The sequence below is a fragment of the Engystomops pustulosus genome, chromosome 1, assembly GCF_040894005.1.
Source record: "Engystomops pustulosus chromosome 1, aEngPut4.maternal, whole genome shotgun sequence".
Taxonomy (NCBI): Eukaryota; Metazoa; Chordata; class Amphibia; order Anura; family Leptodactylidae; genus Engystomops; species Engystomops pustulosus.
Window position 1 is genome coordinate 6,439,215 of NC_092411.1, and position 21,631 is coordinate 6,460,845.

Consider the following 21,631-nt stretch of genomic DNA (forward strand, 5'->3'; position numbering starts at 1 on the left):
ATGTTATTTTGTTATCCTGAGTACATATAAGAAACTTGTCTTCAAGGGAATACCTGTTTAAAGGGGTTATTAAAGAGCAGCAATAAATTAGGGAGGGGCTGGGGCGGGATTTAAAAAAAAAGTGTACTCCCTTCCCCCGTCCCTCCTGATGTCCTGTGCCGCGGTCCGTCTGATCTGTGCCCCTGTTTGTTTATAGGAGCACGGAGGCTGCGCTCGGGGAGCTTCCGGCCGGCAGAGGTTGACCCTATTCATTGTAGACTCTGGAATAAAGTGATGGATAGGAGTGGCCGGCCGGCCAATAGCTCCCCGAGCGCAGCTTCCGTGCACGGAGCACGGAGCAGCTGCACCACAGGTGAGGAGGTGAGTACAAGTTTATCATTTTTTGAAAGCCCCCCCCTCCCTCCATCTGACTACAAATACATTGCTACTGTCGGATAATCCCTTCAATGACTTCATATCAGTGAATTTGGCTAATATGGATAAAATGGGGATTTTATCCGTTCCTTGATCCCTCGTGTATATCAAAATTGCAGTGAAAACCCAAAGTGGATATTAATCCGTTGTCCCGATTTTGGGACTGAGAATATCAGAGAACTTTGCACAAAGACGTCCCAAGGTAAAATAATCTCATATTCAAGAGGAAACATGAAGACGAGGCCTCTTTAAAAACTGGGGAAGAATAAAGTAATTTTGTCCATAGACAAACGTGGTTTCTCGACTCTTTCTGTGCAGCACTTTGAATAATGAATAAATTTGCTATAATGTAGTTCAGTAGAAGATGCTGGCAAAGGGAATGTGTCACATAAATCAGCCCTGAAGACTCCCTACTCTCTCCTCCTGATCAGTGGGAGAATAACTAGGACCCAGGTGGGGGGAGACGGCAAACTGCAAATGTGATTTCCTTCCCGGATTCTGAGAAGAAGCTGAACTTTTGTGCATCTTCCCTCGGATGTGTCAGGATCTTGTTTCTTCTCTTTGGATATATTATAGATTTTGGGATTTTTTTTTTTTCCGAAAAAAAAAATAAAATAAAAATAAAATGAAAAAAAAAAAATCATCCAACTTCTGATCATCTGTTGTTTTTAATTGTATTTATTATATATATTTTAGAAAACAAAGATATCTATAATACTGCTGCTTCTGCATATAGCAGATAGAATTAAACTTTTATAATGAAGGCTCAATATTATATTCCCTATAGAAGTACTGCACTAATGAGTCTATCTGATAGAATATGATTATTTCTACTGCACACTATGTAATTTTTAATGCTGTCTCCATATACAAACATAACTGTTCCTATATAAGAGAAAAATAAAACTTTTATTGTACTTCTTACTCTGTATATGAATAACTCTGCCCAAGCAATATATGATACAGTAAATAATAAGAATAATGTACAAGAATATAACTACTATAATACTGCCCCCTATGTACAGGAATATAACTACTATAATACTGCCCCCTATGTACAGGAATATAACTACTATAATACTGTCCCCTATGTACAAGAATATAACTACTATAATACTGCCCCCTATGTACAGGAATATAACTACTATAATACTGCCTCCTAGAGGTGAGGTTGTGTGTGGTGTGAGCTCTTGACCCTCCTCATGTCTGGAGCTAGCCCAGGGCGGGGCCACCCTGGGTGGGGAGATTCCCCAAGCAAGGCCCAGGCTTCCAGGCCTACACCGGGAGTGAACTCCCAAAAACTTTCTGTTAGGGATGCAAATCCCAAAGTTATGAAGAGTGAAGATTGTGGACGTGATGTCGCTGTATTGAAGGAAGAGAAAGATTTGGACATGAATACTGCAGTAAAAGAAGGAAGTCCCATGACCAGCCAGCGTGGAGGAGCACAGGTGATGCAGCAGAGTGAGAGATCAGCAGCAGGTGCACAGCCCCCCACTCCTGCACCAAGACAGAGGAGAACGTCTCTGGAGAGACAGACCCTGCGAGAAAACCTGCAGCAGAGGGATGTGGTGTCCAGCATGGCCGCTACAGGCCGCACCAGGTCAGCAGTAAAGCCGCAGACTGTTACTACAAGTGCTGCTAAGTGTGAACAGGCCCCTGCAAGTGCAAGCCACAAGCCTGGGAAGGAGACGGGTGCACCCAAACCATCTGGAGCTGCACCCCGACCAGCACAGCAGGGGAAGCAGACCACACGGGCACCGGAGCTGCAGTTGGCGGAGGAGACACCGACTCTGGTAAGGAGGATGGGGGAGCTGACTAACCATAAGAAAATGCTGCAGATGCAAATTGACTGTATGTATTCACTTAGAACTGCACACCCTGAAAGCAGCACCCTGTATAACTCCAAGCTGCAGGGACTAGGCATAGAGCTGGCACAGGTGGTCAGGGATATGGACTGTGTCCTGGAGAGGATGGGACCCCTGGCTGAGTCTTACAGGAACCAGGAGCGCTTCTCCCAGCAGAGGCAGAGCTGTGACTCTGGGCCCCGGGCCCCTACAGCACAAGCTGGTTCCGTTCCCCCAGATGTCTCCCCACGTGTTACACAGGTTCTCAGGCCTGCGAGCTTCTCATTCCAGAAAGGACAGAGACAAGATCAGCCGCAGACCTCTGCAGCGGTCCCAGAGCAGGTGCATGGACCTGTAGTACCACAAGTCCCAGCAGTGTCTGTGCAGCAGCAGGATGGTGAACTTGCATCTATGGGTCAGGGTGATGCGATGACCCAGGAAAACTCTGTTGTGCTTGGGACTGGGGACACTGTTGCTATACCTGAGGGTTCGGGGGATGGAGGGGACCCTCAGTCTATCTGGGATGTGCAGCCACCGGAGGAAAACATGGATGGGGGGCAGGGGGTTATACAAGATAATGTGTGTGACTTCCCCCCTTTAACATCAAGCCCCTTAGTAGAGTCAGGTCCCTCTAGATCAGACCCTCCCCCAAATTCCCGTAGTAAGCCCGGTCAGGAACCTCCTAAAAACGCCTGGAGCCGCGGTGCTCCCTCCTTCACCTCCGGCGCGCACTACTCCGGGCAGGCGTTTAAGAGGAGAAACGTGGTGCGCTTTAAGACCCGAGGCACCAAGGATGATCTCCCAGATAGGAGGTTTGTGGTGCGAGATCTCTTGTGCCGCCAGATGGGGTTCACGCCTGATGACATCCTGGCAGTCATCAACCTTCCAGACAGACAGGGCTATGATGTCAGCTTTAAGCTCATGTCTAGTCTGGACAGATTCTGGGATAAATTCCCCCGGCTTAGGGACACTGACGGCTGGAATAAGTTTATTTTTGTCCCCATATCCAGGCCAGATACCGTGGTAGTTAATATAATATTCTGGAACGAGTCGGTTCCTCCCCAGGACATTCTAGTGTGGCTCAGGCGCCATTGTGATCTGCTGTCTGACCTCACTAAGAATAGAGATAGTGACGGTATCTGGACTGGAGGGTGGAAGGTGCTGGTAAAACTGCGCCAATATAACAATATCACCCTACACCTCCCCAACTCCTTCTATATAGGTAGAGAAAAGGGCGTCTGCTTCTATCCCGGACAACCACGAAAGTGCTTTAGGTGTGGTAAGATCGGTCACGTGGCCAAAATATGCACAGTGGCAAAATGCAACCTGTGTGGGGAGGTCGGCCATCTCAGTGCCACCTGTGAGACAGTCAGATGTAACCTCTGCGGAGAGATTGGCCACCCACACAAGGATTGCCCGGAGGCCTGGCATAACATCGCCAGGGACTTTTCAGATGATGAAATGGTGCAGGAGGCAGACGCCTTAGAGGAGGAGGCCTTGGTGTCGGGGCAAATTCTGACCAGGCGGGAGGTACAGCAGGGGTCAGGTGAGACAGTACCAGAACCCCAGCAGTCAGACAGCAATCAGGGGAATATGGAGATGGTCACTCGGGGCCAGCCTCAGGCAGCCACCTCTGTAACAACATCTGAATTTGAGGAGTCAAAGAAGAACAAGAGGAAAAAAAAAGATAAATCCTCTCGTAAACCTGAGGAAGATTGTAATTTAGGCCCAAAAACCAGGAGAAAAGCCAGTGGTGATGCCGGGGTCATGGTCCTATCTAACAGATATGATGCTCTGTCTGAGTCGGATGGGGATTATGAGAGAGAGTTACAGAGCATTCAAAATGAGTGTGAAGCGGATACAGGGGATCCTCCAACTAAGAAGAAGCCCCCTCCTGTAGATACCGCGGAGGAGTCAGACATGGAGACTGGTGGAAGACAGGGGGAGGATGACTCTGACTCATGATGATGGGGGTCGCTGCTTTGCTTTTTTTGGTTATAATGGCTGGGTTCTCTCTAAAAGTTGCTTCCAGCAACGTCAACAGCATTAAAGTAAGAAGGACCAGACACGCAGTATATGACCACCTAAGATATTTGGACGCTGATGTCATCTTCCTGCAGGAGACCCGTCTGACCACCTTGGGGCATCTCCGTGAGGCTGAGCGTGAGTGGCGGTCTGGTCCTTCTTACTGGTCACTGGCTGTGGAGCCGTACGCCGGGGTCGCCATGCTGTTTAACACCACAGACGTGACGGTGCACAGGCTAACGGAGGTCGCTATGGGGAGGTGCCTGGTGCTGGAAGTGACCATCCATGGTAGGCGGCTCCGGCTGATCAACATCTATGGCCCACAGACAGTGACAGAGAGAATCCAGCTGTTCAATGAGGTGAAGCAGCATTTATTTACCTCTATCCCTGTGATAATGGCGGGCGACTTTAATGTTGTCATGACTTCAGGTGACCGGTCCTCGGGCAGAGCAGTGGTCAGAGACTCCAGGGTCCTACAGAGCATAATATCACAGGCCCATCTACGTGATGTATTTACCTTGGACGGGAGGAAGCCTCGGTACACCTATACGTGTGCTGATAGGCACAGCAGGATCGATATGGCATTTGTGAGTCCCTCAGAGAATGTTAGTGGTATAAGCGAGAAGGTCGTCCCATATTCTGACCATCTTGTCCTACTGTTTCACCTAGGAGCCACTAACCGCTCGGACATTGGTCGGGGGTTATGGAGGCTCAATTCTAGCATCCTGGATGATGCCTATGTCCAGAATTGTATCCACTCCCTTTTTCAGGACCAGCTCCAGAGAGTAGACTTCTATGACAACATATCTGACTGGTGGGAGAACGTCAAGGAGGAGATCCGGTCCCTCTTAAAGAGACTGTCAGTGAAGAAGGGTAAGAGTAAGTACAGCCAGTATCTCAAGCTGCGGAAAGAATTGGAGTCACTGTATTCGGCGGGCGGGGATGACAAACAAAATATTGACCGACTGAAATCTGAAATAAAGCAGTATCAGTACAGCCGCTACACGTCCCTGGTTATCGAGCGGGACTACGGAAAACTGGGCGTTCCCGATCCGTATGAAAATTGCCGGGAACGTGTGGCCAAGAAATTGATCACAGGTCTCACTGACTCCCAGGGAGTTTTGCAGGAATCTCGGGAGGGTATCCTGGGGGTGGTGAGATCCTACTATGCTGAATTATTTCAGAAGAAGGTTTTGGATAAAGAGAAAATGGCTCAATTCTTGGAGGCAACTCCAGGCCCTGATACTAGAGATTTGGACTTTTCTCCTTTGACAGCAGGAATAACAGAGGAGGAGGTTAAAGAGGCCATTGATAAGTTACATCTGAAGAAGGCACCAGGACCAGATGGGATAACAGCAGAATTCTATAAAAAGTTCAGAGACCTCTTAGCCCCGATCCTTGTGGATGTGTTTACCAATTGTCTAGAGAATCACCTGATGCCTCCATCCATGAGAGTGTCCTCCCTTATTCTGCTGTCTAAAGGTAAGGAGCCTAGTGACATCAAGAACTGGAGGCCGATCGCCCTCTTGAATGTCGACCGGAAGATTCTGGCAAAGATTCTGTTTTCTAGATTAGTCTGTTTGTCCCCGGCACTGTTGGCAGGCTCTCAGTACGGCACAGTAAGGGGGCGGAACATCTCTGGAGCAGTCATCTCGATAAGGGAGATGTTTGAGAGATGTAAAGCTCTGAGGTGTGGGAGATATGTTGTAGGTCTGGACCAGGCTAAAGCCTTTGACAGGGTTGATCATGATTATCTATGGGCCACTTTATCAAAGTACGGTATTCCGGGACAATTTATAGATTGGCTTAGAACTTTGTACAGAGAGGCGAAGAGCTTTCCTCTGATCAATGGTTGGCAGGGGGACACTTTTGAAGTAGAGGCAGGGGTGCGACAGGGCTGCCCCCTGAGTCCACTGCTGTATGTGTTTGCTATAGACTTGTTTCTGCGATCACTGCAGCGGTGTGATTTTCAGGGGGTGCCGGTCCCCCATTGCTTGCCTTTGAAGGTAGTCGCCTACGCGGATGATGTGACTGTGGTGATATCTGAGCCTCGTGAGGTGGAGATGTTGTCTGCAGCCATCAGAAGTTACTCAGAGGCCTCCGGGTCTCTGGTCAACCTTGAGAAGAGTCAGGCTTTCTGGACATTGGATACTGCTCCTGGCTTTGATCTGCCACAGTTCGCCAAGGCCTCCACCCATATTAAGATCCTTGGGGTGAAATTCGGGAGGGAAGATAATGCCAAACTAAATTGGGAAGAGAAGTTGGAAACCGGAAATGCAAAGGTTCAGCGATGGAAGAACTGGAGGCTGACCTATAGAGAAAGGGTTACTCTGATGAAGACTTACCTGGTCCCTGTCTTCCTCTACGTCTCTGTCGTATTTCCTTTGCCAGAATCCTTCTCCGCTAGGCTCTTTAGCCTGTTCTTCCAGCTTTTATGGGGAAACAGGTTGAACCCAGTAAAAAGAGGGATCACCTACCTGCAGAGGAGAGAGGGTGGGCTGGATATGTTAAATCCAAGGGTATTTTTTGACTCCATGTTTCTGAAAGTTAATTTTGGAAGCCTGGACTCAAACAATGGTCTCCTTTGGGTAAGTAGTGTCAGGGACTGGATATTGCCTTTTGCAGAGTCTTGGGTGCGAGGCGGCAGTCTCAAGAGGGGCCGATGGACTCCTGGCTTCCTCCCCCAGTATCTGGAGTATGGTCTCAGGTGTTTGAAAAAGTGGAGAATAGATAAGACCTATCTGGAGAGTAGGACCAGGAAGGAGCTGTACACTAATATTTGTAGGACCTTCTATACTGTTCGGCCAGCTCTGAGGTACTGCACAACGGCCACCCTGCAGGGAAGTCTGAGGTTCCTCAATAGTCCAAGGCTCCCTGCAAAGCTCTTTGATATCGCCTGGTTATCCTTGCATGGGAGGCTCTTTGTCAGGGGAAATTTAAAATTCTTGAGTCTCTCTGAGCGTTTGTGCCCCTTGGGATGTCAACAAGAAGAGACCATGCAGCATTTTATCACTGAGTGCCCGGGAGGGAGACAGATATGGCAGGAGGTGTCCCACAGACTCGGAATATCAAGACTGCAGTCTCTGACCTACCCGGACATAATCTATGGGGTGACACCACAGGTAGCCGGCATCGACAGAGGGACCATGTACCTGATCATCACCACAATCAAATACTATCACTGGCACACCAGGACCAGAGTGTCTGCACACAGCGAGTCTTTCCAGCCCATGAACGCTGTAACCCAAATATTATCAGAGCTGAGGTGGATACGATCCATAGAGGTTAAAAAAACTGGTAATAATGTTAAGTTATGGAGGAACATATGTCTGGGGTAATTCATCAAGTAATTATATTAATTTCCACATTTTTCTTTTTACCAGTGATGGACTTTTTGAGTTAAGATTATTATGAATTTATTATTTTCTGATCTGTATGATATTTGTTAAATAATTGTCTGCTCATTCTGATGAGAATGTATTGTAATATTTTCTGTTTGTTTATACTAATAAAAATTGCCCCCTATGTACAGGAATATAACTACTATAATACTGCCCCCTATGTACAGGAATATAACTACTATAATACTGTCCCCTATGTACAAGAATATAACTACTATAATACTGCCCCCTATGTACAGGAATATAACTACTATAATACTGTCCCCTATGTACAATAATATAACCACTATAATACTGCCCCCTATGTACAGGAATATAACTACTATAATACTGCCCCCTATGTACAAGAATATAACAACTATAATACTGCCCCCTATGTACAAGTATATAACTACTATAATACTGCCCCCTATGTACAAGAATATAACTACTATAATACTGCCCCCTATGTACAAGAATATAACTACTATAATACTGCCCCCTATGTACAGGAATATAACTACTATAATACTGCCCCCTATATACAGGAATATAACTACTATAATACTGCCCCCTATGTACAAGAATATAACTACTATAATACTGCCCCCTATGTACAGGAATATAACTACTATAATACTGCCCCCTATGTACAAGAATACAACTACTATAATACTGCCCCTATGTACAGGAATATAACTACTATAATACTGCTCCCTATGTACAAGAATATAACTACTATAATACTGCCCCCTATGTACAAGAATATAACTACTATAATACTGCCCCTATGTACAAGAATATAACTACTATAATACTGCCCCCTATGTACAGGAATATAACTACTATAATACTGCCCCTATGTACAGGAATATAACTACTATAATACTGCCCCCTATGTACAGGAATATAACTACTATAATACTGCCCCTATGTACAGGAATATAACTACTATAATACTGTCCCCTATGTACAGGAATATAACTACTATAATACTGCTCCCTATGTACAGGAATATAACTACTATAATACTGCCCCTATGTACAGGAATATAACTACTATAATACTGTCCCCTATGTACAAGAATATAACTACTATAATACTGCCCCTATGTACAAGAATATAACTACTATAATACTGCCCCCTATGTACAGGAATATAACTACTATAATACTGCCCCTATGTACAGGAATATAACTACTATAATACTGCCCCCTATGTACAGGAATATAACTACTATAATACTGCCCCTATGTACAGGAATATAACTACTATAATACTGTCCCCTATGTACAGGAATATAACTACTATAATACTGCCCCCTATGTACAGGAATATAACTACTATAATACTGTCCCCTATGTACAGGAATATAACTACTATAATACTGTCCCCTATGTACAAGAATATAACTACTATAATACTGCCCCCTCCCTATGTACAAGAATATAACTACTATAATACTGCCCCCTCCCTATGTACAAGAATATAACTACTATAATACTGCCCCCTATGTACAAGAATATAACTACTATAATAATGCCCCCTATGTACAAGAATATAACTACTATAATACTGCCTCCTATGTACAAGAATATAACTACTATAATACTGCCCGCTATGTACAGGAATATAACTACTATAATACTGCCCCCTATGTACAGGAATATAACTACTATAATACTGCCCCCTATGTACAAGACTATAACTACTATAATACTGCCCCCTATGTACAGGAATATAACTACTATAATACTGCCCCCTATGTACAGGAATATAACTACTATAATACTTCCCCCTATGTACAAGAATATAACTACTATAATACTGCCCACTATGTACAGGAATATAACTACTATAATACTGCCCCCTATGTACAAGAATATAACTACTATAATACTGCCCCCTATGTACAGGAATATAACTACTATAATACTGCCTCTATGTACAAGAATATAACTACTATAATACTGTCCCCTATGTACAATAATATAACTACTATAATACTGCCCCCTATGTACAGGAATATAACTACTACAATACTGCCCCCTATGTACAGGAATATAACTACTATAATACTGTCCCCTATGTACAAGAATATAACTACTATAATACTGCCCCCTATGTACAAGAATATAACTACTATAATACTGCCCCCTATGTACAAGAATATAACTACTATAATACTGCCCCCTATGTACAGGAATATAACTACTATAATACTGCCCCCTATGTACATGAATATTACATTTATTATGCTGCTCTAATGTTATATTATTGATTGGCTGTTTACATTACTGAAGGTGTAACAACAATGAAATAAAATAATCAACTTCCAGCCAGTAAAAGGTTAATTATCCTTAAACGACATTTAAGCAATTGAATAAATGGGTTCGCCTTTTCCTCTATACACAAAGGGACAACTGAAGAAAATGAGTGTCCACCAAGGACTCTGTGTGTGGCGGTTTGGCTCCATTTCACTAATTAAATGAGACTTTAAATGTCATTTCCAGTAGTTACCCGAATGTAAACCCGCTCTGCGCTTCATCTGATTATCTGGCCTGTATTTATCATATAGACTAAGTAGGGCAGTACGCGAGATGGAGTTTGCCGTTGTACCTTTAACTGGATCACATGGATTTCATGGATCTGGAATGCACCTTCGAAGACATTTTCTGCATCTGAGTCGCCTGGGAAGTGAATGGCACCAACTTGTTTCACCCTAGTTCCGTTCTCTGTATAGTGGTAGAACAAAGTAACTGCAGCTAAGCTCCTATTCCCATGACCCGCAGTTACCTTGTCTGACCACAATAATGAAAATGGAGATATCTGCTTCCTATTCAATTCTCTGAGCTGATCTGTGTGGGGGTGTTGGATTTTTCGGCCTTTCCATTTTGATATTTAGGATCTATTCTATGTAAAGGTCGTCAATATTTTAGCCCTGGGACCTAGGAACCCTTTAAAGATTATTTAGTTAAATGATATAAATTTCTTTACGTTCAAGATAAAAAGTGACTTTAATTAAAAACTGGATTAATAATAATAGGAAAATGGACTTAAAGGATGATATCTATGTCGTAACCGAGTGGTGTATAATCTGGTTGTCTCTAAAGCTGATGATCTCCTGGGACATGTGCTACCAAGTATAAGGGTAAGGAAGGACACATCTGCCTATAAAACATCCTAACAATGGTCATGTTTCTGGTCTTTGGTGCAAAAGTGATGCCATTGATATGTTCACCCAACTATTAGCACTTAGAAGGTTCTCATGATATCTGAAGACCATTTGAAGAACCCTTTGGTTTCTAAACTACTTCAGGTTCCTTAAATTCAAAGAGGACCATGTCCGGAGCATCCGGTCTTAGAAGACTGCCTTGTACCATTCCATTGTTACTCCTCCTAGTTACTTATGAATATATTAGGTGTTGCCCGTTACGAAGGGTCTCACCAAAGTCTGATGTGCCCAATCAGTGTTAGGCTGGTGGCCCATTTCTCTGTTATGTTTCCTGAACTGAATACTATACGTGGATCCAAAGAATTATGGTTAGAAAGTATATCCTGCTCATTGTCTCTGCCCTTCAACGGGACCTTACTGCATAAGTACATGGAAGGTCAGTAGTCTGGCAAAGAGGACAGATACATATACAGGCATAGAAAACTATGATCTTGGGAGTCTAAGTTCTTACGCCATGGTCAAGGAAATGGTCTAAGAAACAGAGCCAGGATAAGGTGTAGCATCTATGCCTCTTAGAAAGCATTGATTTTCCTCTGTGTTTTTTGTATGTGAACTGTGGCTGAGGTTTCTGCTGTATTGGGACTGGTTGAACCACACCAAGCTCCCTGCAGCCCAGAAATGCTCAGAAAACAGTTAACTTGAATGATAGATAACAAGTCCAGTCAGCTGCTGGGGGCGACGTCCAGATACCTTTCCCTATTTCTGTTTGCTATTGCTTTGCTCTGTAGTGTATACAACTTCTGCTTTGTTATTTTATTCTGTGCTTTGGGGCCATCCTGGACTTGACCCGGTTCTGTCTGCTTGTCTGTATATTGTGCACTCAGTAATAATTTCTGTGCACATGGTCAGTGTAGTCATTTCAACCAGAAGTCCCTAACCAATAGGGTTTACAAGGCTTATTAGGTAGGTAACAGGGATTGTGGCTGAGTCTACTACCTGAACCCCTTTCTTTACCTTGATATAAGGTCCATATTTCATGAACTGAACACTTGTGAAGCCATAGGACACACCCTTTAAAGGGGGATGGTAACACCCATTTGTCAACTGAGCGTATGAGAAATTTAAAAAAAAAATGTGCTCCACAATATTTAATTTCAAGGGCACAGATAACAAGTAGGGATCAGTGGACCCAATGGGGTTTGGATGGTCCGGCCTTGGACATTGATCATGGTTGTTAACTCTACAAATGCCAGAGCTTGTGGTTGAATTCTGGGTTCCGGGTCCCCAACCCACCATGTTCGGAACAGTCCCGAAACTAGAGGTTTGGGTCCACTCATCCCTAGTATCATAACACCTGGTGAAAAGGATTAGACATTTCTGTATTCTGCATAAGGCAGTCACTAGAGTGGATGTATTTTCCAGTAGAAAATTTGCAGTAGATTTGTGAGTTTACAAAGGAGCGTTGCATTTTCCACTGGGATTGTTTCCCAGGTTTTAAAAATAAAATACAATAAAAAATTCCTTGTTGAACGTTAATGAGCTCCTGTCACCTCCAGTGTAGAGTGGCTGGCTATTTTCGGCGCTGCGTCTCAGCGGAAACCCTCCACAGGATACATGTAGTCTGCTGTTTGACTATTGCGCATGTAAGGGCAGCCCTCGCTCCCCAAAGGATGTACAACAAACTAATTAACAAAGACGAGACGGCGACTTCTCCGAATATTCCATGACGATCATCTCTTGATAATAGTGATGATGATGACCGAATTAGAAGCCCCGGGAAGACGCTCCGAGGGTTCCTCAAGGCTAAGCCATAGCTTACTTCTTTTTTTTATTGGACACAATGTCGCCATAATTGCGGTTTAGGGAAATGATGGATGATGCAAATCCCAATACGATTCTCAGAGACTGCGACGCGACGATAAATTAATTAATGGAAGATATTCTAGGTGTTATGTAGTCACCATGGGAGGGGGGGGGGTGAGAATTCTGATGTCATGTCTGGAGCAGACGGAATAAATCTTTCTGAGCTTCGATAGATACTTAATAGAAGTGGAATGACCCAAAACGCGTTTAACAAGAATAGACAAAATGTAACAAGTCCATTTAGCAGAAGTGATTGATATCATGTGATAACCTTACTAAAGCGCAATTAGTCGCCAACGTACTTGTTTGGGGACAAGGGACACTTTTCAGGAGCTCTTTAAAGAATTATGGCTCCAAAGTTCACATATGAAGACAAGAGTCATGAAAATAGTTATATTTTATGAAAGCCACTCATCATAGGAGATGTCAGCGGGTGAGACTGTCTCTCCGAGACTAAGGTGATTCACATGTTCTGGCGGAATGAGCTCAAGCGTCCCAGTGATTGTTAGACTGTTACTTTTATTGTTTTTTTTGTGATTTTTGGAACATTCATATTTTTTATCCAGACTGTGCCTTATTGGGACTGGAAGTCATCGGATGCTCTCTGCGCGACTGATAAATTCCTGATTTGCTTTTTCAAATTCCATTCACCCATTTAAAAGATATGGCCCATTAACGTTTCTATGGGAATTAGCCTTTAGCCAAGGGGGCAGTAACCTTTTATATTATTTGTGTCCCTTTGTGCTGCACCACCCCCTTGTCAATGAGTTATTTAACATATAAAATTCTAGGGGCCATATATTTTGAACAAGAGGACAGATTTTGATTAAAATAAAAAACACAAAACTTTCCCTGTTATTCCTTCTAGTAATGCATGAAAAATTGACAAGTCATTGTTGTCAAAGGGTGTGTCCCTGAACAATCCAATACTGTCAGAATATGGAGAATGATGTGAAGAACCCGAGATTTAGTCATCCACAAAAAGGATTAATTAAATTATATTTCAAATGAATCAAAAACTTGCTGTTGGTCACACACTAGCAAAGTACACACAGCTCTGCTACATCCATTCACTCACATACGGCTCTTCTACATTGATTCACTCACAAACACCTCTGCTAAAGCCATACTCTCACACATAGTTCTGCTACATCTATTCACTCACAACCACCTCTGCTACTCCCATATACTTACACACAGCTCTGCTGAATCCATTCACTCACACACACACAGCTCTTCTACATCCATACAATCACACATAGCTCTGCTACATCTATTCACTCACAAACCCGTCTGCTACATCCATATACTCACACACAGCTCTGCTGAATCCATCAACTCACACACACATCTTTTCTACAACCATACAATCACACATAGCTCTGCTACATCTTTTCACTCACAAACCTCTTGCTACATTATCTGATGCAGGTCTGCTACATACATTCACTAACATAAACACATTTAACACTTCTAAATCCATTTACTCGCATTCTCTTCTTCATACCCAGTCACAGCCACAACTTCTTCTTTGGCCCCATTCCCTGCCAGCATGAAAGGGTTTAAGGACCTTGCAGTGGTGCAGGAAGCATGTGATCAGTCACATGCTTCTGACATCACATTAGGTCCTGCAGTAGAAATCATATTGGGACTAGTGATGGGCAGTCCGCAGCTGGATGATTAGGCTAAGCTTATTATAAAGAGCGGCTACTTATGCAGTTAAATGGGGAGAGGTGTTAAGGTTTTCCTCCCCTCCCCTCAACTAGGTTAACATCTGCAAAGAGTTTGTATGTTCTCTCCGTGTTTGCGGCACGGTGGCTGAGTGAGTAGCACTTCTGCCTTGCAGCACTGGGGTCCTGGGTTTGAATCCCACCCAGGTCAACATCTGCAAAGAGTTTGTATGTTCTCTCCGTGTTTGCGTGGGTTTCCTCCGGGTACTCCGGTTTCCTCCCACACTTCAAAACATACTGGTAGGTTGTTTAGATTGTGAGCCCCATTGGGACAGGGACCAATTTGATATGCTTGTGCAGCGCTGCGTAGTCTGTGTGCGCTATATAAATAAAGAATTATTATTATTAACTATATTTTAATTGAAAAATGTTTTTTTTCCAAAAGTAACAAAACTTACAACACACCATAAGAGTCAGAGTCACCCACTCCACTTATAAAACAAAATATTTGGATCGAAGGGGATGTGCCATAAAAATAAGTGGAAGGGCTATTCATTAGGGGTGGGGTTTAGTGAGCCATTGACAATCCAATCGCTCACAAGAAAGAGCCAGGTCTTCGAACCGGCTCGTTCACTAAGACACTAAGAGAGCGGAGAGTGCAGCGGATCTGCTCTCTCATGAACCAGGTGAAGAACTTTGTCAGGACTGAGACGGTTTGGCAATGCTGGATCCGTCTTTATTTTTTCTTGCCAACAAGTAAATCTCATAGTGCAAAAAATCTAGTATTGATATATTTTTGAGCAATACTCAACTCTGAAAACGATTCTCACATGTAACAGGACCAAAGCTTATTACGTGCCCAGCACCCGGCCTGCTGCAGATTTTGCTCATGATTTTAACTGTGGTTCTTGTGTTTTGCAAATATGCTGATTACAGATTTTCCTACTACTGAAGTTCAGCTCCCTGCAGTGCCCCCACAGGTGGAATAAAGTATTACAAGTGACAAGTCCTCCAAAGCTCGCGAAATTGCCCTAGACAATGTAGTGTGGTGATTTGGGGGCTGAAAAACTCCCATTGAGTGGATAGTAGCATCTAGAAGTAAATATTTCCTTTGTTCTGTCTGTTCTATTGTCTGCATTCTGTAGTAATCTTGCATTGTAATAATGCCCAGCGGTAAGGTCATGTTTGTTGGTTTCCTTCCTGCACGCTGTGTATATAGATGCATCTGCCCAGTAGCACCGAGCTCCTGGAAATCCCTTTGACTGCTGGCAAGTCTTTAGAATCCGTGCGCCGCTAGAATCAATCTGAATACAAACGTTCTATTGTTGCATTAAATATGTAGAAGCGCCGCTGATCTTATGGGAAGGTCACATTTTTAATGCAAACGTACCTGGCAGGGTGGTGCACGCCTGCATTTATTAACATTGACTTGCATATGCTAAGCAGACTCAACACAAAATCCTAAGCATTAACATCTGCTCTGAGCAACAGATTTTCACTTATAGGAACTGATTTAAACCCAGTCAAGCAGATAAATGCAGATAACCAAGCAGGTGGCTGGTGGGGAAATCATTCTCGACTGCGGCATCCAGTCAATGAACATCACTGCAACTCAAAAATGATACAAAAAGAACGGGCAAAAAGTTTGGAAATGATGTACAATTAAATATTATTTTCTCTGAGATATCGTGTAGGTACATAGTCTATTGTCATACACTGCTCCGTAGCCATAGGTGGCCACCACATGAGAACAATGTCAGCCAAACAACCCTGACTCCAGCAGAACCAGCCAACCTCAGGGGTATTCGATATTTGGCCAACATTCATTTTGGTAAATGATGGAAAACCATAGATTGGACATGTTGAATTCCAACATGCCTGATCCTGGCTCTTAATGGAGATAATCCACCATCAGAAGTGTCTGGTAATATGACAATGTGTTTATATGGGATCAGGAAGAAATAGCTGTAGGATAAAGAATGCAGCCATACATGTTGGTTGGCATTGGTGGTTGGCATTGGCCAAACCAACAGAAAAGGCCAGTGGTATACGGGAGATGTAAAGCAAAAATGGATTAGCTTTCTGGAATCGATCATTTTGGATTGTTATAAACCACCACAAGAGAGAAGTTTGGCATTAGACTCATTCCCCTCAACCTCAAGTTTACGCACATTGTTGGCCAAACCAAGTCTACATGTGTATGGGTAGATCGGATGAGCAACTATCTGCTGATCCAACATTCATCCAATGGTCATTGAAGGTGGATTGGTCAGGGGTTAGTGTGGGGGTTCACTACATAAACTTCTCTACAGCCCCACCCCTCTCCAATAAGTGGCAGAGAGCTAAGAGCACAGCAGTGTGAGGACACATCTCAATGAGCTTGGACAAGGTACAATCCATTTTTCACAGCCCTACTGATACTACTTACATAGGTATGATCTGGTGATTGCCGCTACTTTCCTTTCTTCTTCTAAATTCTGGCTATGGACTATGACTTTACATAGTAGAGCACCACCCCGTGCCTCACGTTATTCCACTGACTCCGTCCTGAATCGTTGGTTTGGATAGTCTCCATTGTCCTGTTTTTGAGTAGTGCCCTCATTACCTCTTTCATTTTTCTGCTGTATATACATAGGTACAGTTACACAGGTCTCCAGGGCCATTACCTAACACTGGTTACAGTAGGTTTTTTTGTGACACATTCCCTTTACCCTCCCTATTTGTTCTGTATGAGTGCAATGCAATGGGAGAACATGCAAAAGGATGAAAAAAAAAACCCCTCAAATACAGTGACACAACACAAAGCTTAAATAATCGATAGAGACATAAATACAGTCGTAAATATGGAATCCACAATCCATAGTCTGCTTCTATATTTAGCTCTGTATCGCCATAGACTTATGTGAATGAAGCGTCACGGAGGAAACAAAGGAAAACCTTCTCCTGCCATGAAATCAAAGGATTTTGCGGCTAAAGACAAAAATACCTTGTGACCGATGAGGTTATTAATGGATGGTCCACTATGGACAACCTCTGTTCTGCCTGCAGGTCCTCCAGCTATGGGATAATTGCTTGTTTCTAGGATTTCTTCATCAGATACTGCGGTTGCTAGAACTTTACTGACCTAGAAACCCCCCTCCTCTATATTATATCATATCCGAAAATCATAAGCCACTGAAATATAAACCCTAGCTGAAGGCATGTCTATAGTATTCCGAGCAGCATAGCTGACTCCTAGCCTATCCATTCTGTACACAAACACGCTTGGCTAAGGGTTTTTGTGTTTTTCTAGGAAGAGGTAGTGAAAGACTGAGGTTTGTGGCCAATAGGGAACATTGTTGTGGGGGGCAGCCCACAGGCATTGACTCTAGTTGCCGATTTTCCCTAACCCTTGCCTCTGGATACTTTTGTAATTGGTTGCCTATTACCTAGCTCTTCCCTCTGTTTCTGTTAAGGAGACAATGTTGGTACCCTACTTACCGGCACTTGTCTAATGGACTAGGACCCCATTAAGATCTGTGATCCAGGGATACATGTCCATGTGAGTGAACTGTGCCATGCTCTGACCATTCAAGTGTTGGGAGACTGGGGACCTTCACTGGTCCTGGAGCACCTCGGAGGATTTATTGGCTCCCCTGTGGGTCAATATGAACTTGGGAAAAGGGAATTAAGAGGTAATTGTAACTATATAGCTGCCCCGAGAAAAGATCAGCAAGTTCAGATGCAACATGTCCATCCTTCTATATTTTCGTCAGGAAGGCCTCTCCAGGATCAAGGTTTCAGATGCCATTAGTATATTGCATACTGCACAAGCTCAGGTTGTGCTTCTGTGCTATAAGTTCTTTGGCCAAGTCAAAATCTACATTGACAGTCAGATGTAACTCAGAAGTAACACCGGCTCCTACCAAAGCTGGAGTCACCTTAAATCTCCTGAAGTGTGGTGATTTGGCAACTGAATCTAGATCTGGTGGGTGATGGATGAGACTGTTGGTGGATGTATAAGTCCAGTCGTTAGATGTCAGGTCTGGTAATTGAATTACAGACCTAGTGAGGGATAGCACAGGTGGTTGGATGACAAATGTGCTCTCCGGATGATCATCCTGCTTCTTTAATTAATAATCTAGCAGGTAAGAGATAGGACTGGTGGTGAACGTAGAAGTTTCATGGTTTTATTATCGAGTCCCGTTAAAAAATTAAAGGTCTTGAGTTTAAGGGATAGTAATGGAAGCTGGATGACCATTGGTGGTTGAATATGTCTGGTGGCTTAGTTAAAGATCTAGTGGTTGAGGGACAGACCCAGTTGTTGACGTATAAGCTTAGAAATTGGGATTGTAATGGCATAGGATGACCAGCAGTCATTGGATAAGTCTTGTGGTTGGATAATAGGTCTTGTATGGATCTGGTGGAAGAGGGATTGGCGGCTCAATAAATTGAAAGAAATCAAATCTAAAACTACTTAATACCCCCATAAAATAAACAACATCTCAATCATCTGTAATGGTCCTAACAGAAGGAGGACATCGTCACTTCCAGTATTTAATCGGCCTATTTTTCAGCCCTCCATATTTTTCATACTTAGCCTTAATTAAGTTTACTGGTCAGCGAGCACGGCGGCCATAACTCAGGAGGAACCTGTGGTTCTAGAGATATTAATTTAGCCGTGAATTTGGCAGTGATCAGTAATGTTCATTTTTTTTTTCACGTGGATTATTTTCATTGTAATCGTTTTAGATGACAAATGAAATTAACCTTTGGAGATCTGGTAACTATCTGAAGTGTTTTTTTTTTGTCTTTCCCTAAGATGAATTGGATGAGATCATTCTTTGTAATGCAATTCCTGAGCTCAGAACATATTGGAAGTTACAGATGGAGTGAAGTCAGGTCATGAAAAAAGTTGACTTGTAGTTAGTGGTGAGCAGACCCGATTACGAGTTCGGCCGAACCTTTGACAAAAATTTGGTTCAGGTACCAACAATAACCAGTCAACCCTTTAACTGCCACCGGCAAAGCCACGTGCATGCCACTGTTTCCCCTAGTGTTGTTGCAGCCTGATGACATCGCAGAGACCAGCGACCATAGGGAAAAGGGGTTTGGTGTTTTTTGGACAAATATCAACTTCATGGGTCCTTTCGATAGAAGGGAGAACCATCTGAGCTGTGCCTAAGGCATTTTATCCAGCCACCTAGTGGCTCACCATGTACCGTTGAGGGCAAGGACACCAAAGCTGCTCTCTAGACATGGTTTGGCCAACGTGATCTAATGTGCATTGCCTTAAAATACTGTTGATCTTTTTATGAAAACCAATGCCCCCCTGCCATGTGCCCAGAAAACTGAGATTGGGCCAGATTGTTCCTCAACTTGTTCCTCTACAAGTATTACAAATCTACAACTCTCAGCATGCTCTAAAGTTCCTCTTAGGTGATAATGGGAGTAACATCTTGAAGACCATTAGACTGGAGAACACAACCATGATGATTCCCTATCTACTGCGGAAGCACTCGAGGAAAGGCTTCACCTTATCATCAACCAACCAGTACAGTAACCAACGGAGAGGCAATGGCCTGATGGGTCCCAACACCTGGGGAAAAAGAGGGGTAAATCTTTTCGTCCCAGGATCAAGGGGGTCAATGGCTAAACCAACACAGAGAAAGAAGAAACATGTCAACACTTCTCGCGGTAGATAATATAATACTAATACTACTACTAATAATAATAATACTACGATTATTACACTGACCACATGCCCCATTCAACCGCACATACTATATACATATACGGCCTATGTTATTATCGAAGATTAGTTTAAATCCTAACCTATCCTATCCAATCTATAATCCTATTGTGTCGATCCATGTGAAGGCAGATAATCTCATTGGGCTAATACTCACCGGCCCATAGTAGGGAACATTATTATTATATTATAATGTTATATACTGTAACATACTATAGGTTACAGGTTACTATAGTAATCCATACTATAGGTGAGGATTATATAATCTGTAATTTCAGAGAACCAAGATTAAGCAGATCTTCTAATATCAAACTCCAAAAGAACCAATCATACAAAATCTAATACATGCAACCAATATGATGCAATAGGGCCATGCGACTTTACATGCCACACAAGGCAAGGTCTCAGATTATCGATGCAATCATGCAGATGACGTCATGCGCATTCCTAGGCAGTCGTGCAGATTATATAGTATGACATTTCAATGTAACACAATCCTGTAGTGCATATAATTCATCCGCATTACATATGGTAACATTGTGCACTTGAAATTGCAGCAAATCCAAGGTAAAGCTGCAGATGATCCTATTCTTCTGTCCAACCTCCGTATCATGCGGTCATGGAGATTATTTTTTATTATATTTCATATTGTTGGGTCATAAAGATTATAATGGATGCGGATTGTGTGCATTACTATCAATGGTGTCCAGTCAAGATCTCCCGGGTTATAAATTCTTCCATATGATCTTGATGCATTGCAGTCATGCAGATCATGCAGCATTAGACGATGCGACGCTTCCACGCCAGTTATATTGCATGTCACTTACTGTAGGGTCATGCAGTTTATTTACAGTCCAGCGTTAGTACAAGGCTAAAATGCAGAATAATTATATCGCCGTCCATAAATCATGCAGATTACAGGATATTAATCTTCTATATTCACATTAATTATAACCCATGCAACAAGCAAAGTAATGCAGATAATACACAGGCAGAGAAGCCAATGATGCGACTCCAAAATACAATATCATGCATTCAGATTAGATGATGCATGGAATCTAACAGCAACATGGCATCTAGTCGTAATCAGGGATGAGAGGACCTGCTGAAGCCTGTACTAGTATTTCTCCTGCTAGATGCTAAACTGAGACATAAGGATGGCCTATATGTGCCCACACAGTAGCCAGTAGTCACAGTGACCCCTTTTATTTAATAATCGCAGCGTCCTACAGTAGCCAATAGTCACAGAACCCCAACAGCCACCATTAGTCACATTGCTTCCACAGAAGCCAATAGTCACAATGCCCCACAGTAGCCAATAGTCACAGAACCCCAACGGCCACCAATAGTCACAGTGCTTCCACAGAAGCCAATAGTCACAATGCCCCCCCCCCGGTAGCCAATAGTCACAGAACCCCAACGGCCACCAATAGTCACAGTGCCTCCACCAAAGCCAATAGTCACAATGCCCCACAGTAACCAATAGTCACAAAACCCCAACGGCCACCAATAGTCACAGTACCTCCACC

At 43.3% G+C, this 21,631-nt stretch overlaps 1 protein-coding gene across 10 annotated transcripts in view; it reads right to left on the minus strand.

Annotated features, from left to right (window-relative positions):
* The window catches only part of CELF4 (CUGBP Elav-like family member 4), an 893,342-nt gene that overhangs the window by 828,676 nt on the left and 43,035 nt on the right, over positions 1 to 21,631 (minus strand). The gene's annotated exons all lie outside the window — the stretch shown is intronic.